The sequence below is a fragment of the Gossypium hirsutum genome, chromosome A07, assembly GCF_007990345.1.
Source record: "Gossypium hirsutum isolate 1008001.06 chromosome A07, Gossypium_hirsutum_v2.1, whole genome shotgun sequence".
Lineage (NCBI taxonomy): Eukaryota > Viridiplantae > Streptophyta > Magnoliopsida > Malvales > Malvaceae > Gossypium > Gossypium hirsutum.
The window spans coordinates 90,514,868-90,530,251 of NC_053430.1; the positions used below are offsets into that span (position 1 = coordinate 90,514,868).

Below are 15,384 nucleotides of genomic sequence, written 5' to 3' on the forward strand. Positions count from 1 at the left end.
ATTTTTTCTTTTACATCTTTTATATAAAAATTAGAAAAATATACTCATAATGAGATTTGAACTAAAAAAACATTGTGGTTTTAAGGGTTAAGGTACTATTTAACTTTGTAATATTCTAAACCCGACCTAGACATTATGATTAGATCTAGAGATGCTATTGCAAGTTCATTTGAAAACCCAGAATTCATTGGTTTTGAAAAAGCATCGTTAGTTTTGTTATGCGAAATTCGATTTATTCGAGAACATATCTTTCTTAACCAATTTGTGAAACGGTTGTCTGTTTACATTTTCTAAAATGTATAAGTTCGCAGTGAAAATCTTTAGCGCGTTAAATTTTAGAAAACACCATTTGTTTCATGAAAATTCACTATTTTGTAGGAAAACCGAGCAACTTCAATAAAAACAATTAATCAATTTTGAGCGGAAAAAAACAATATTAAAGTCCAAAACCAAAACAGTCCCAAGTGTCCAAACAATCCAAAATTTAGAAAACACCTTAATTCCAAATTTATATAAATCGAGCTCCCGTCGTATCGGTTTGCTAAGTCTAAGGCTTACCTGAAAGTGACAGACAAACAGAGAGTGAGTTTTTGAAACTCGGTGTGTAACTTATTAAATCAGTATCACAGATTAAATTTTAGACATAACTCATAATAGAGCAGAAACAGAACATATATCACATATGGAAACAGAATCAAATGTAAATTTACAATCTTACCCCCATCCGCTACACATCATCTTTGACTATCCCTACACACCATATAAGGTATTAAATATCCATCCAACCCCACATACCGCTTAGTGTCAGTATAACACTTTTCATAATATTTGCAACTTAGCTTCCATATCATTAGTGATTTATCATCGTTTATAGAAATATGTTTGGCTGAGCCACCAAATACGACAAGTTATTATACTGTTCACACTTCCTCCAAATACATAAATCCCATCCCAAATGCACATACAAAAATATCAAATGCCAAATATGTTTATGTCATACATGCTTAATATCAAACTCAAGTCATGCTTATCAAATATCAGGACATACATAACATTTTTCAGTTCATACATAGCATATTACAAATTTTACTTATCTTATATAATTTCAACATGCGTACTTATATCTAACTTTATGCTAATAAATGATCAAAATTCGTGTTTTATAGCTTAATTTATAACATATTGACCCTATGGAAGGCATAGGATCGATCCAAACGATGTTTACAAACTTAGAAAAAATTCAGAATTTTAGACTCATATGCTCGTGTGGCCCACACGGCCCAATTGACCTAGACCATGTCTCACATAGTTCTGCACACTGCCTGTTACACGACCGTGTGGCATCAACGATCCACTTTTTTAACTTTCACCGTTCGCTATTTTTTAAATTTTTTGTTAAACAACTTATCCGATTTCAATGCAAATGGAATCACATAAGTAAATCGAAAAAATAAAGGGTTCTGAAAAATCTGGAAAAATCGAAACTAAGAATAGAAATCTTTGACGAACGGGTCCCGGAATTGTTATTATTTCGACACAAGAAAAGGGTGTATAAAATTCCTTTTCTTATGTCGAAGGCTAGAAAAACGAAGAATACTCCCTGTAATTATTTGTTCCCCTCATTTAATTTATCCTTCCTTTCTATTCTCCACTTGACTTCCATAACCTAAAAATGTCATTTAACACGCTCAATCAATAATGATTATATGGACACTAAATCAAATGATCCAACAAAAACACCTACAATCGGCTTCCAAGAACCGTTCGAAACTTACGCTACGAAACGACGACCACCTGACACTTAAGTGGCTGGAGCAGAACCAACGGCCTCGCGATTCTCTACTGACAACGCACAAAAGAAAACAATTATAATCATTACTAACACCCGATTCCTCATCAAGATTCAATAACCCAAACTATTAAAATAAAATCACGATGTTACCTGACGAAACGACTATGACAAACCAACACCGAAAATCAATCAAACAGCAAGAGAACGGGAAGCAAAGTCGTGAATAGAGAATCAGTTTAAGACCAGAATGGCAGCCAAAATAAAATAGAAAAAAAAACATAAAAGATCAAGGATCAAAAGAAGAATAGAAAGGAACAAAATAGAATCGGTTGCAAAGCAGGGTAAATGGCTGCATGAAAATGGGAAATAGGGGAACAAACGTGGGAAAAGAAAGAAAATGGGAGCAGATTTATTTGAAAAATTAAAAATAAAATGAAAATAATAAAAACAAAAGAAGCGAAAACGTGACAGGAGGCTGGAAAGAGATAAAAATAATTTAATAATTTAAATTTTTAAAACGAATTCAAATCTTATTCCATTTTTAATTAATCAGATTTTTAGGAGTTTAATAAAATTCAACTTAGCTACAAAGATGATATCTAAAGTAATAAATACTAAATTAAAATTGTACCTTTTCGATTCTATCTAAGATGAGTGCTTCGACCGAGTAGTCTTCTCCGCTATCCTCAAGTTCACATCCACCAAAAGTGGATTCGCTTCAAATCGTAAATTTTTTCACAAAAGTTACTAGTACGGTAATTTTACAATTTCTCTAAACTTTTGAGTCGAGTTGTAAATTAGAAAAATATCTCCAAAAAATTTTTGAAATAATCTCTTCATAGAATTTTTTCTCTACAACTTTCTTTTGAATTCAAGTGTGTGTAAAATAATAACTTAATGCTCTCTTTATATAGGAAAAGCTTAGAGAGTTCAACTATAAATAAATTTAATTATTTTAATATTAAATTAATATAATATTTATCTTTATTAGATTAAATTTAATATTAAATCTTATTAAAATAATATAATGTTTATCTTGTAGATAAACATTAAATTAAATTTAATATTAAAATAAATACTTTAATATTAAATTAATAAAATACTATTAAGATAAGTATTTAATTTAATTTCATATTAAATTATTAAAATAATAATATTTTTAGAATAATTAATCTGAAATCAAATTCTCTTATAGAGTCCCAATAGGAATATAACTCTTCCACTACTCAACTACCGATGACCAACTGCCGCCAGTAGCTGATACAACCACCGACACTGCTGTGTTCGGTGATGCAGGTGTGACACCCTTATGGCACCTCGAGCCGGTTGAACTACTATCGGTTCGGTCTGGGTCAATGATGACCTGAGCAATCTGGTCTAGTCACTGGTTGGACCGTCGGTTCAGTTTCACATATCGAGTCCGGTTCAACCAGTTTTTGGGTCTTGGTTTCAATTTTGGGCTCCCAGACCCAATTTACGATCTTATGTCCACTTTTCAAGTTCAATTACCCATTTAGCAATTTTCTGATTTGAAAATTAACTTTCAAAAATATCATATTAATTGATTTGATTATTTTAATTTTATTTGATCAAAATTAATTTTTCCAAAAATCACTTAGATTTTTTAAATTAAATTTTCAAGAAAATTCTTTAATTAAATTCTCTAGTTGAACAATTCTCACAACCACCTAATTTAATTTCACATCAAATAAATCGACTCAATTAAATTATTCCCAAAATCGTAGAATTTTTTTTGATTTAAATACAATCCGATCGAATTTAATTTTTTTGATAAAAAGACCAAAAGGTAAAAACTTTATTTAAATCGAATCAGCACCAAATTATACATTTTCACCATATAATCCATATTAAAATCACAAATACAATTTTTCTCATTAGCAAATTTACAAATAAAATCAATAATCCATATTAAAATCACAAATACAATTTTTCTCATTAGCAAATTTACAAATAAAATCAGCAATCCTATTACAACTGCTGTTTGCCCAACGGATATTAGCCGAAGTAAAATTTTCCAACATCAACTTTTGAATTTTGTTTATGCGCGCCCCAAAAGTGGTAATGTCACTATCCCTTTTCTTCATTCTGTTCATTATCCCTGTGTTGTTAGTCTCAAAAATTAAATTTGAAACACTGAGAGTTTTACCCTTTTTCAAGCTTTCTTCAAACGCCAAAATTTCAGCCCACTCCATCGACCGAATCTCATCGTTGAAGCCCCCACCACCGCCAAGAACAAACCCATCTTCATCTCTAATAATAAAACCATAACCAATTTTCTTATTGTTGATGGCAGCGTCGAAATTAACTTTCATGTAATCTTTAGGAGGTTTCTCCCATCTTTTGTGGCTAGGGGCAGTAGGAATAACCGGCTCATGTACTAGGTTATGGATGCGGAAGTCGTGGCTCAGGGACTTTGCTCTCTCCCAAATCCCATGAGCAGCATCCTCCTTGTCTCTAAAAATGAGGTTGTTATGGTTATTTCAGAAGTTCCAAAGGACAGTGATGAAGTCAGCTGCTGCTTTCTTGTCCAGCACTCTCATGGCATCTTCGAGCCAGACTATACATCGGTCGTAATCTTTGTCGAGCAGCCGGTTGTCAAGACCACCCATAGAGAGAATGGTTCTCACCGTTTGACAGTCTTTAAGAGCATGAATCAAAGTTTCTTTCTCGAAGCCGCATCTCGGGCACTCCTGTCGAAACCCTCATCATATAGAAGCAATTTTGGCATTTGTTGGAAGTATCTTGTGGGCCACTCTCCAAATGAAAACTCGGACCTTGGGAAGGGTCTTCAACTTCCAAATAGCCCTCCAAAAAGACCGATGGGGGCCAAGACCAACCTGCTTCAATAACAGCCAAGAATAAGCAAATTTTGAAGAATAGTAGCTGTGGGGGTTGTGAAACCACACCACCCTATCTCTTTTATCATCATCACCGATCGAGATGTTGCAAATTTGGTCCCCGACGAAGTCCCCATAAATCGCATGCGCTATGTTCTCGTTCCATTTCTTTTCATTATTGTTCCAAAGGTCTTTAACATGTCTTTCATTTGGAGCCACCATATCGAAGTTCACCATATCTCCATTAATTTAAACCCTTGAACCCCCAATTGTCCAACCAAAAGTTGATGTTTGTACCGTTGCCAACTTGCCACCCAAAACCTTCCTTTTAACGTTTTAGCAGCTTTATTGATGCTAGACCATGTAAAAGAAGGCTTGTCCACGTTTTTTGCCTGGAAAATATTATCCCCAAGGAAATACTTTAAGCTGAGAACCTTGAAGCAAAGAGTGTCGCTGTTTGGAATGAGTCTCCGCACCTATCGTCCAAGAAGAGCAATGTTGAAAAGATGAAGGTTTCGAAAACCCATGCCCCTCACACCTTTGGGATTGCAAACATCTTTCCACGGAAACATAGCCCAGTATCTGCTTTTACTTTTGTTCGCCTACCACAAACCACATATCATGGATTTCATGTCATTTACCACAACCTTGGGAGCCAAAAAAAACTGAGAAGGCATAGGTGGGGAAAGATTGGAGGGCCGCTTTTATAAAGATTTCTTTGCCCCCATTCGCAGAGCCTCTTTGACCAACTGTTAACCCTACAAGCAAGACAATTAGTACTATCCTTAAAAGCTTTTGTTTTCTTTTTACCAATTGGGAGGGGCAGTCCAAGATAATTGTTGAACTTCTCAACCACTTTCATACCGAGAGATTCACCCATTGAGAGACAATTCTCCCTAGACGTTTTCTGGCTAAAGGGAACCGCAGACTTCTCAAAATTAATATTTTGACATGAGAATAAAGCAAAATCTCTAATAATATCCAAAAAAGCATCAACATCCCTCTTTTTATTCTTAAGAAAAATAAGAGCATCGTCGGCAAAGAATAAGTGGTTAATGTGAGGGCCATTTTGGCTAGCTCGGATGCCCTTAAGAATATTATTGTTTTGACCATTTAGGAGTATTCTCGATAATGCCTCCATGCAAAATAAAAACAAGGAGATAGGGGATCCCCTTGTCAGAAACCCCTCTCGGGAGTGATAATCTTCGAGAGTCTAGAATTACACTTGACCACGTATCTCACCGATAGGACACAACTCATGATTTAATTTTGTTTACCCAACTGTCCGCAAAGCTCATATTCTTCATAACATTCTCAATGAAATCCTACTCAACTCGGTCGTACGCCTTGCTCATATCGAGCTTTATAACAAGGCCCTTATTCGGACCATTATTTGAGCTCTGGAGGTAGTGCATTAATTCATGGGTAATAAAAATATTATCATGAATCATCCTACTTGAAACGAACATACTTTGGTTTTGACTGATGCAACCAGGAAGAGCTATCTTGAGACGATTGGCAAGGGTTTTTGAAATAATTTTGTAAACAACTCTGCATAAACTGATAGGACGGAAATTAGAAATATCAATGGCTTCCTTAATTTTTGGAATAAGGATGATCATCTTCTCATTAAGACATTTAATGTAATACCTCTAACCCCTCTCCATCATAGGATTAGAGTCACGGGTATTACTAACACGTTATACAATTAATCAATCATAATTACACATATATATACTAGCCATTAACAATATAATATACAGGGGCAGGTTACAAACAATCAGATCATATCATACTAGAATATTATACAATCGAATAATGATTCATGCTATGCAATGCTAAACTTGGTCTTCCATTGTCTACACTCTTATCACTATTTATCCCTTCTTGAATGTTAGAATTCGGATACATACAAGACTATTCCAATTATTAGCATCAGAGTATTGGTTCATACTCTGTCTAGGATTATATTTTTAATTTATCTTCGATGATGTTAGTGGAATGCACTTAATTTAGGTTTGCTAATTCACCCCAACACTGAGTAAAAATTACTCTTACAGCCCCTATTTCGAGTCTACAGGACCCTACAAGTAGTTTAAAAACAAGTAGGGACAGATTTGAAACAATTTTGGAAGTTCAGGAAATAATTAAAAAAATTTTGATTTCAGGGGTCACACACCCGTGTGGCTAGGCCATGTGCCTCACAAGGCTGAGATACACGCCTATGTGGCCAGGTCGTGTAACTCTCTAACTTGGGTCACACGCCCATGTATGTTTCCCGTGTGTGACACATGCTCGTGTAGCCAGGCCGTGTGCACCCAAAAGTACCTTAAAACTCAAGTTTACCATTTCCTACTTACTTGGGCACTAAGCAACTCAATTATCAATCATTTAATCTATTCAAAACACGATTAAACATGCCCAAAATACACCAAATTCATCACCTAATATGCCTAACCAATGTACCCTCAATGGTACCACATTTTATATGTTCAAATACATCAACAACACATCGAACATTCAAAACTTTCATTCATATCACATTTACCATATTTGAACTAACTTTCAACTTCTAAAGTTACCAAATATAAAGCTAAGCACATACAGAGCATTATGCTAAGCTACCAAACTTTAAACTATCACATACCAAAATATAAACTAGGGTAACATACCAACATGCCTTAACCGCAACTATATACACACACTTAACCATCATTTCACTAGCAACTAAGTTAACAACATCTTATAAACAATATCAACAAAAGTCTCCCTAGGTACATGCCATTACAAAATGAATTATCACCACACTTGAGCTCAGGATTTGTGATTTGATGCTACGTTGGCAATAATTCAAACAGTACCTAGCTTGCGCACTGAAAACAAAACCGCACGCTGAGTAAAACTCAATGGTATTTCTATAATTCGAATAGCATAAACTTGATATAAGTATTTAAAATGAAAAATGAAACAAGTAAGCTATGTTTATGTGTTTCAATTCAATAGTATAATTTTTTGCTCATTCCTTATTCGCATCTACTAAGATTTTCACATGTTCAAATATATAAGTATATATCAATGGCATTTCATTTAACATTTGAATACATCATCTCATGCAATGGCATGATTCATATCTTTGATCAATACTTGAATTCATTTAAGTTTCACATCTTAATTCATCAATTCATATTTCATTTCTCATCTCATAATCATTTCTCATATTTTCCATTTCAATATTTTCTCATCTTATATTCATTTATCATATTTTCCATTTCAATATCAATCACATAAATTATTATTTTGCTTTCCCCTGTTAACACGACACGGACTTGGACGGATACACAGATCCAACCACCACACCAATTTGGCACCCAATCCCTTATCGGATAAATCCAAAGTAATAACTGCGCACAGTGCTATATAAATCGACACTTAGTGTCTCATTCGTTAAACCGAAATAAATTGACACCTAGTGCCTCATCGACTCGAGGTCAAAGTAATCTCTGAACTCTTCCTATCCTATGACATGCCATCTATATTCGACTCAAGCCGATACAGTTAATAGGGAATCATTTCACTTTTCAATACAACCAATGTCTCAATTTCATGAATGTATATCATCACATATAAGTATATATTCAATTTGATAATAATCACATTTTTCTCAATACACATCTATACATAATCAATACATTTCATAATATACAAAATCAATCCATTTCATTTCAATTATGAATTTAATTCAATCCCAAAGTATCAAAGTACTCACCTCAAATGCTTACCATATGCAAATAATTATATATGCAATAATCTATTATTTAATTCGGATTATAGAAACACAAATTATGATTTTCGAGCTATTCGACGTCGATTTTTATCCTTCCCCTTTTTACTCGAAGATTCTGGTACGATGTTAGCTATGGAATAAAATAATTAAATCACATTAATATTAGACATTTCAATTTCACATTAAATTTCAATTTTTGCACTATATTTTGCTTATTCTTCAATTTAGTCCCTAAATTGAGACTAATTTTAAGCATCACATTTAACTTCATATTTTAACACTAATTTAAATCTAGACCACATTTAGCTTCCTCTTTTCCAATTCGACCCCTTTAATTTCAAATTTTTCACAATTTAGTCTCTATTGCTCAAAATCAACAATTAACTCCACAATTTAGTCATTTTCCATTTGTAACTTAAAAATCTATGTATTTAATCCCTAATACTTAAACTATTCAACAATGCCAAAATCTTGAACGATACTAAAAATTACAACATGGGTCGTGTAACACCCCTTACCCATGTCCGACGTCGGAATAGGACACGAGACATTACCTGACTTAAACATACCTATTCATGCAAAAACTGGGCCATAAAATCTCTTTTAATTCATAACCTTTCAAACACATGCATGTCGTCCCTTATTTGGGTCTACGAAGCCCAAAACATTCATCGAAATTGATTCAGGACTAAACCGAGAACTTTGAAAAGTTTCAGGAAAACTTAGAAAATTTTCCCATGAAATAAGGTCACACGCCCGTGTCCTCACACGGTTGAGACACACTGCCATGTCTCAACCCGTGTGGCCAACACTTAGGCTATTTTCCAAGCCTTCATGTTACCTATAATTTCTTACAGCCTTATGCACATCAAAATCGCAAATCCTGGCATCATTTTAGTGATTAAACACTCTTTATTAAGACATATTCTTAACATTAACATGTCCTCTTACAAATAATGCATCTATTCATGCAATACCAAGTCTAGATTCCTTATTTCACATTCATAAGACTTGTCATTTTGATGACCACTTTTACCATTATACTATTGTTACCAACTTATCCATCAAGCACTCATGTTCAATCATTATCACGTTGTGTATATAACGTGCAATTACTACATGGCTATAACCATCTCAATTGGTCATAGAGCATACATCCAACGCACATGTCATATTACTAACCATGCATGACAAACAAACATAATCACATTATAAACATTAGACATGACATGAATAGCTAGGCTTACAAGTCATAATCAATATGAGCCACATCTCATGGCCATATACATATAACTCAATATAAGCCAACACATTTGGCCAAAGCAAAATAATACATGTCAATCAACTAGATTTCTATACATGCCACTCACTTGAAATTTCTAATATATACTTCATTATTCCAAAGGTAGCGACTTGATAGTGTGATGTTGCCTCTAACGATCTCCAACCCCGAGCTAACCTGAAAACATTAAAGGAAGTTAAAGGAAGGGAGTAAGCTTTATAGCTTAGTAAGATCGTATAAAAATAATAAGTAATTTATCAACTTGCTTCTCATTGTAATACAACCTTATTTGCATTTTTACTCATGTTCCAGTCAAGCTATTTTCTCGAGTCACAGTCACTAAATTATTTATATCTAGAGCTACGGTACTCCAAATTAAGTTCCACTAATTTTCCCTAAAACTAGACTCATATATATTCTTACCATTAAATTTTTAGAATTTTTTATTTGGCCAATTAGTACATTTTATTCCTTAAATTTACCCCTTTTTGTTATCTGACAGTTCTGACCCCCTCTTCACTAAAAATTAATTATTTCATAATACGGGATTCGGGTGATGTTCCTGTCTATTTCTATTGAAAAGACTCATTAAGAATTCTAAGCATATAAATTATAAACCATAACCATTTTTGTACAATTTTCAATGATTTTCTCAAATCAGAACAGGGGATTTCAAAGTCATTCTGACTCTGTCTCACAACAATTTAAATATTTCATAATATGAAACTCCTTTTCTTACACCGTTTCTTCTATGTGAAACTAGACTCATTAGGCTTTAATTTCATGTTTTATTTAGCCTCTAACTCAATTACCAAAATTTTTGGTGGATTTTCAAATTCGGACTATGGTTGTTGTCCAAAACTGTTTTAGTGTAAATTAATGATACTAAGTTTATCACACCATATTAATTCATTTTCACCATATTGATAAGGTTACATATTCATACATCATAAGTATAGACCTATAATCACAAGGTCATCACAGAATCATTCTTATAAGCATGAATTATCTATTTACGTCTTTACTAAAAGTGCATCATAAAATGAAATCATTTCTCATGAACTTGGTATACATACCTGTGTTACTCAACATGCTCATATTCATTTCTTACTAATCATATAACATGAATTGAATTCACATCTCATCAATTTCATGTAAGTACCTGTACCACTCACAATATGGTCATAACCTTTCTCATTTAGTTTAAACCGTAACTCTCACCGTTGAACCATTTAGAAAGCTATCGAATATTTACTAAGCCTCAAACATAGGGTATAATGCCAATGCCATGTCCCAGACATGGTCTTGTACTAACTATCAAAATCGAGGCTGGCACCATGTCCAAACATGGTCTTACACTAGCTCTCACATATCCGTACCGATGCCATGTCCCAGACATGGTCTTACACTGACACATTTCGTAGCCGATGCATGTCCCAGACATGTCTTACACTAGCTCTCGTCTCAATGCAGATGCCATGTCCCAGACATGGTCTTACACTGGCTCTCCAATAACCCGAATATCATGGCATAAATATCCTAATTGTTTCTTAAGGTTCAAACGAGAATTCTACTATCTCAATATTCATTAAATATAACCATTTCCACAACCAAACAATTCATGCTATATCAATTTAAACGCATATAATAACAATGTAGTTGTATTATTTAAATACAACTTACTTGTTTCAATGGAATATCATATTCCATCAAATCTCCAATATTCAATCAACACATAAATGTTATTTACATTTGACATCACTTTCTCATATACAATATCATCAACCTAATATTTAATACAATCATGGCAAGATAGATTTTCAAGTATAATAACAATGGCATAAATATCATGCTCATTTGATCACACAGACTTACCTCAAATGCAATGTCGTCTAATTATTCTCTTTTTGTCTTTAACCACGCACTTTCTCGATTTAAGACCAAATCTCGATTTTCTTGATCTAACATGATGAAATTCACTCATTTAATCACTAAATAAATTTGGAAAATTAAAATTCACATTTTTGGCAAAATGACCATTTTTCCCCTAGGTTTTCACAAAATGACCATTTTACCCTTAGGCCCGAAAATCGATTTTTATCAAATTTCCTTATTAGCCAAGCCTAACTGACCAGTTATTACTCTTATGAAAACCCTAAATTTCCACTATTTCACACAATTACAACCTATTTCATAACTTTTACAAAATGACCCTTTTAAGTGTTTTCCATGAAAAGCCTTTCACAAAAGTTATTTATTACACAACCAAGACTCATTTTCTTCCATAAAAATTTAGAAAAAAACATAAATCCTTTCATCGTAAATCCCTAGACTATCAAGCATTTCACAAAATAGTGCCCCCATTAGCTAGTTCATGCTACAAGGGTTCCAAAAGTACAAAAATTATCAAAAATAGGCATCTAAATCACTTACTTGCAAAGAATATAAATGGCTGATATTTTGAGCTTTCCAAGCCCCCTCCTTGCTACCATTTTCAGTGGAAGAAGAAAAAAAATATGAAAGGATGACAACTTTTTCTTTTTGTTTTAATTCTAGTCAAAATTAAGCTACTAACTTCACCTAACTTTGACTTTTCAACTCCTATTTGTTTCTATGGCCGGCCAAGCTTATGTAAGGGGTCTATTTTCACTTTAAACACCCCCAATTATGGTTCTCTAGTAATTTAACATATTTAGCTAGCAAATCACAACTTTTTCCTTTTATGCGATTTAGTCCTTTTTCGAAATTAAGCTCACAAACGCTAAAATTAATTCACCAAAAATTTCATGCACTCATATAATCATGCTATGACACATAAAATAATATTAAAAATAATTTCTCCGGCCCTAAAATAGTGGTTTCAAAATCACAGTTCCTACTAGGCCTAAAATCGGGCTATTACAGGTCGAGTAATCCTAAGTATCGAGATTCCAAAACCGTAAAACTTACAAGTGTAGGGACTAAATTGCACTAACCAATTTGAGCTTGAACTTCCAAACCTCTAGTGTCGCGCGTTTTCTTCTCCTTTTTCTTTCTTTCTTTTATTTAATTTGCATGTCTCCACTTTCTTTTCTTTTATTATAACTTTAATTTTAATTATTATAATATATATACATTAATGTTAACACAGACATATTTATAATATATATACATGCATTTTACTTAGCTCATGGCCGGCCACCTATTTACAAACATTAATTAAATGACATAATTGCTACTTTAGCCCCTTAAGTTTATTTCAATTTATAATTAAACTTTTAACCCTTACGCGATTTAGTCCTTGTACCTTAAAAAGTCCTAATTTCACAAAATTTACTAATCCGAAAATTAATTAACTACTAAGCTAGCCTCATAAATATTTAATAAAAATATTTACGAGTCTAGTTTATGGTTACGGAGTCCCGAGAATACACTTTTCGACACCCCTAACTATCGGGTCGTTACATTTGACATCCTTTTTCCCTTTTAAAACATCAAGATAAAACCATACAACCTCTTTGCCAACAAAATCCCAATTGTTTTTGAAGAAGTTGCCCAATAGGCCATCAATCCCAGGTGCTTTTTTGGGATCCATTTGTTTAAAAGCTTCAGGAATTTCACCCTCAGTAAAATCCCTTGTAAGGCTATTGTTAATCTCCTGAGTGATGCAATGTTAAATGTAGTTCATATTAAAGTCACCATTTGTCGGGGCATCGAACTTAAACAAATCCTGGAAATAATCTACAACCACTTTACAAAAGTCATTGACCTTATACACCCAATTCCCACTTGAGTTTTTGAGCTTCTCAATTCTATTTTTCTTTTGTTTACTCGTAGCTCTTACATGGAAGTACCTAGTGTTTCTATCTCCTTCTCTAAGCCATTTAATTCTCAATCTCTGTGCCCGATAATACTCATCTCTTTCGTACATGTGACTGAGCTTTGACCTGGCTTCCTTTAAATAATTCACATTGTAGCTCTGCATCCCATTAATGATTTTATTAATCTTAGTTTCAAGCTTATTGATTTGTTTCTTCATTCTACTGTAATGGTTTCTTTGCCATTCACCAAGGTTCGTTCGCACCCTATCAAACTTCTTTATGATATTCGTATCGTTACAGCTCCAAGCTGCCTTAATAATATTTTTGGCCTCAACTTAGTTTGCCCAAGAATTATAATACTTAAACAGAAGCCTATGGTTTGTAAAATTCTCCTTTGGCTTACAACCCCCAAAATCCATAAGAATAGCATCATGACCAAACTTGGACTATCTAACAACATTGGTTTCCATAAAAGGCAAATTCTTGATGGCATTTGTCGATACCATGTATCTATCAAGTCTTTCTTTGACAAGGTTTTTCCCTTCCCTATTATTGACCCATGTAAACCACCCTCTATTTGTTTTTATATCGACAAGAGCCAACTTATCCATCACATCTTTAAAGTCTTGCATGTCAGCCTGAGCTTTCTTACGGCCACATTCTTTATCGTCATTATTAAGAATGATGTTGAAATCTCCTCCCACCACCCAATCTTCTTGAACCGAGTTACCCGCTTTCCTTAGCATCTCCCATGAGCTGTTTCTCATATTTGGATTTGCATGTCCATAAAATTTGGTGAATCTCATGTTGCTATTGTTCTCCATACGAACCAATGAGTCAATATGGTATTTGGAATAAGTTTGCATAGAGACATCCAAATCCTTTTTCCACAGTAACGTAAGACCATCACTCTATCATTCAGTACTAACAGCCAAGCCTCCATTCATCCTGCAAATGTTTTGAATGCAAGATAGGTTAACCGTTTTCAACTTCATTTCATAGAGAAATACAAGATCAGGGTTACTCGCAACAAGTAGTTGCTTAAGCTCTCGAACTATCGTGGGGTTTCTAAGCCCTCAACAATTCCAACAAATGAGCTTCATGGTTCTTGGCGAGGCTGGTCACCAGCTACCGCCTTACAAGGTGAGATGCTATCCATTAATCTCATGTGGACAAGTCTATTTGGGCTTTCCTTATTATTATCTCCGATCGAGCTTTTGTTGAGCTAGTGAAGGGACCAATTGAACATATACAATTAGGCTCTGGTGATTGCAATTATGTCCAGAAGCATCGTTTCGATAATTCGTAATTACTTAATCATATAGTCAGTCCACAAGAAGTACCATGATTGAAAACTCCTTACTGTATACTATTTACGAAAGCAATTCATCCAACTGCTTTGTCCAATGACCTTATCATGTGTGTGTTACCCTTATATGATATCATTGATTTCTTTGAGTTAAATTCGTTCACTCAATACAATCATATTTTATCCTATTATCACCATTGTATTTTCTTAATGATTAATATAATTACTGTCAACAAATGATTGTGATAAATTGCTCGTTCGAGAACAAGAAAACCTTGGCCACATTCCATATTTATCAATCCATACAATGCCAATGAGTGGATATCATTAACTCTTTAACTGAGCTATGAATTTCACTGTTGTTAGTAAAGCCATGCCATACTCAAGTCATGTATTCAACATACCAACTATAGGCTCGATCATCTTTAGAGCATAAGCCTCTACTTAAATCAAAGCACATAAGTTGCATACGCATTGTCAATGACTAGCTCAGGATTTAGGTAAATCACACCATGAACGTCACAAGTGAATTAATTCACAAATGAATTCAGAAATAATT

The 15,384-nt window shown here is 33.8% G+C and overlaps 1 long non-coding RNA gene across 1 annotated transcript; it reads right to left on the bottom strand.

The window, feature by feature from the left end:
* Positions 1–397: 397 nt before the first annotated feature.
* On the bottom strand, positions 398–2,176 carry LOC121231810 (uncharacterized). The gene is made up of 3 exons (XR_005929871.1): positions 1,943–2,176; positions 1,776–1,839; positions 398–1,666 (listed from the first exon to the last, which is right to left on the bottom strand). It is a non-coding gene; the product is annotated as an uncharacterized lncRNA (long non-coding RNA).
* Between the last annotated feature and the right edge of the window lie 13,208 nt (positions 2,177–15,384).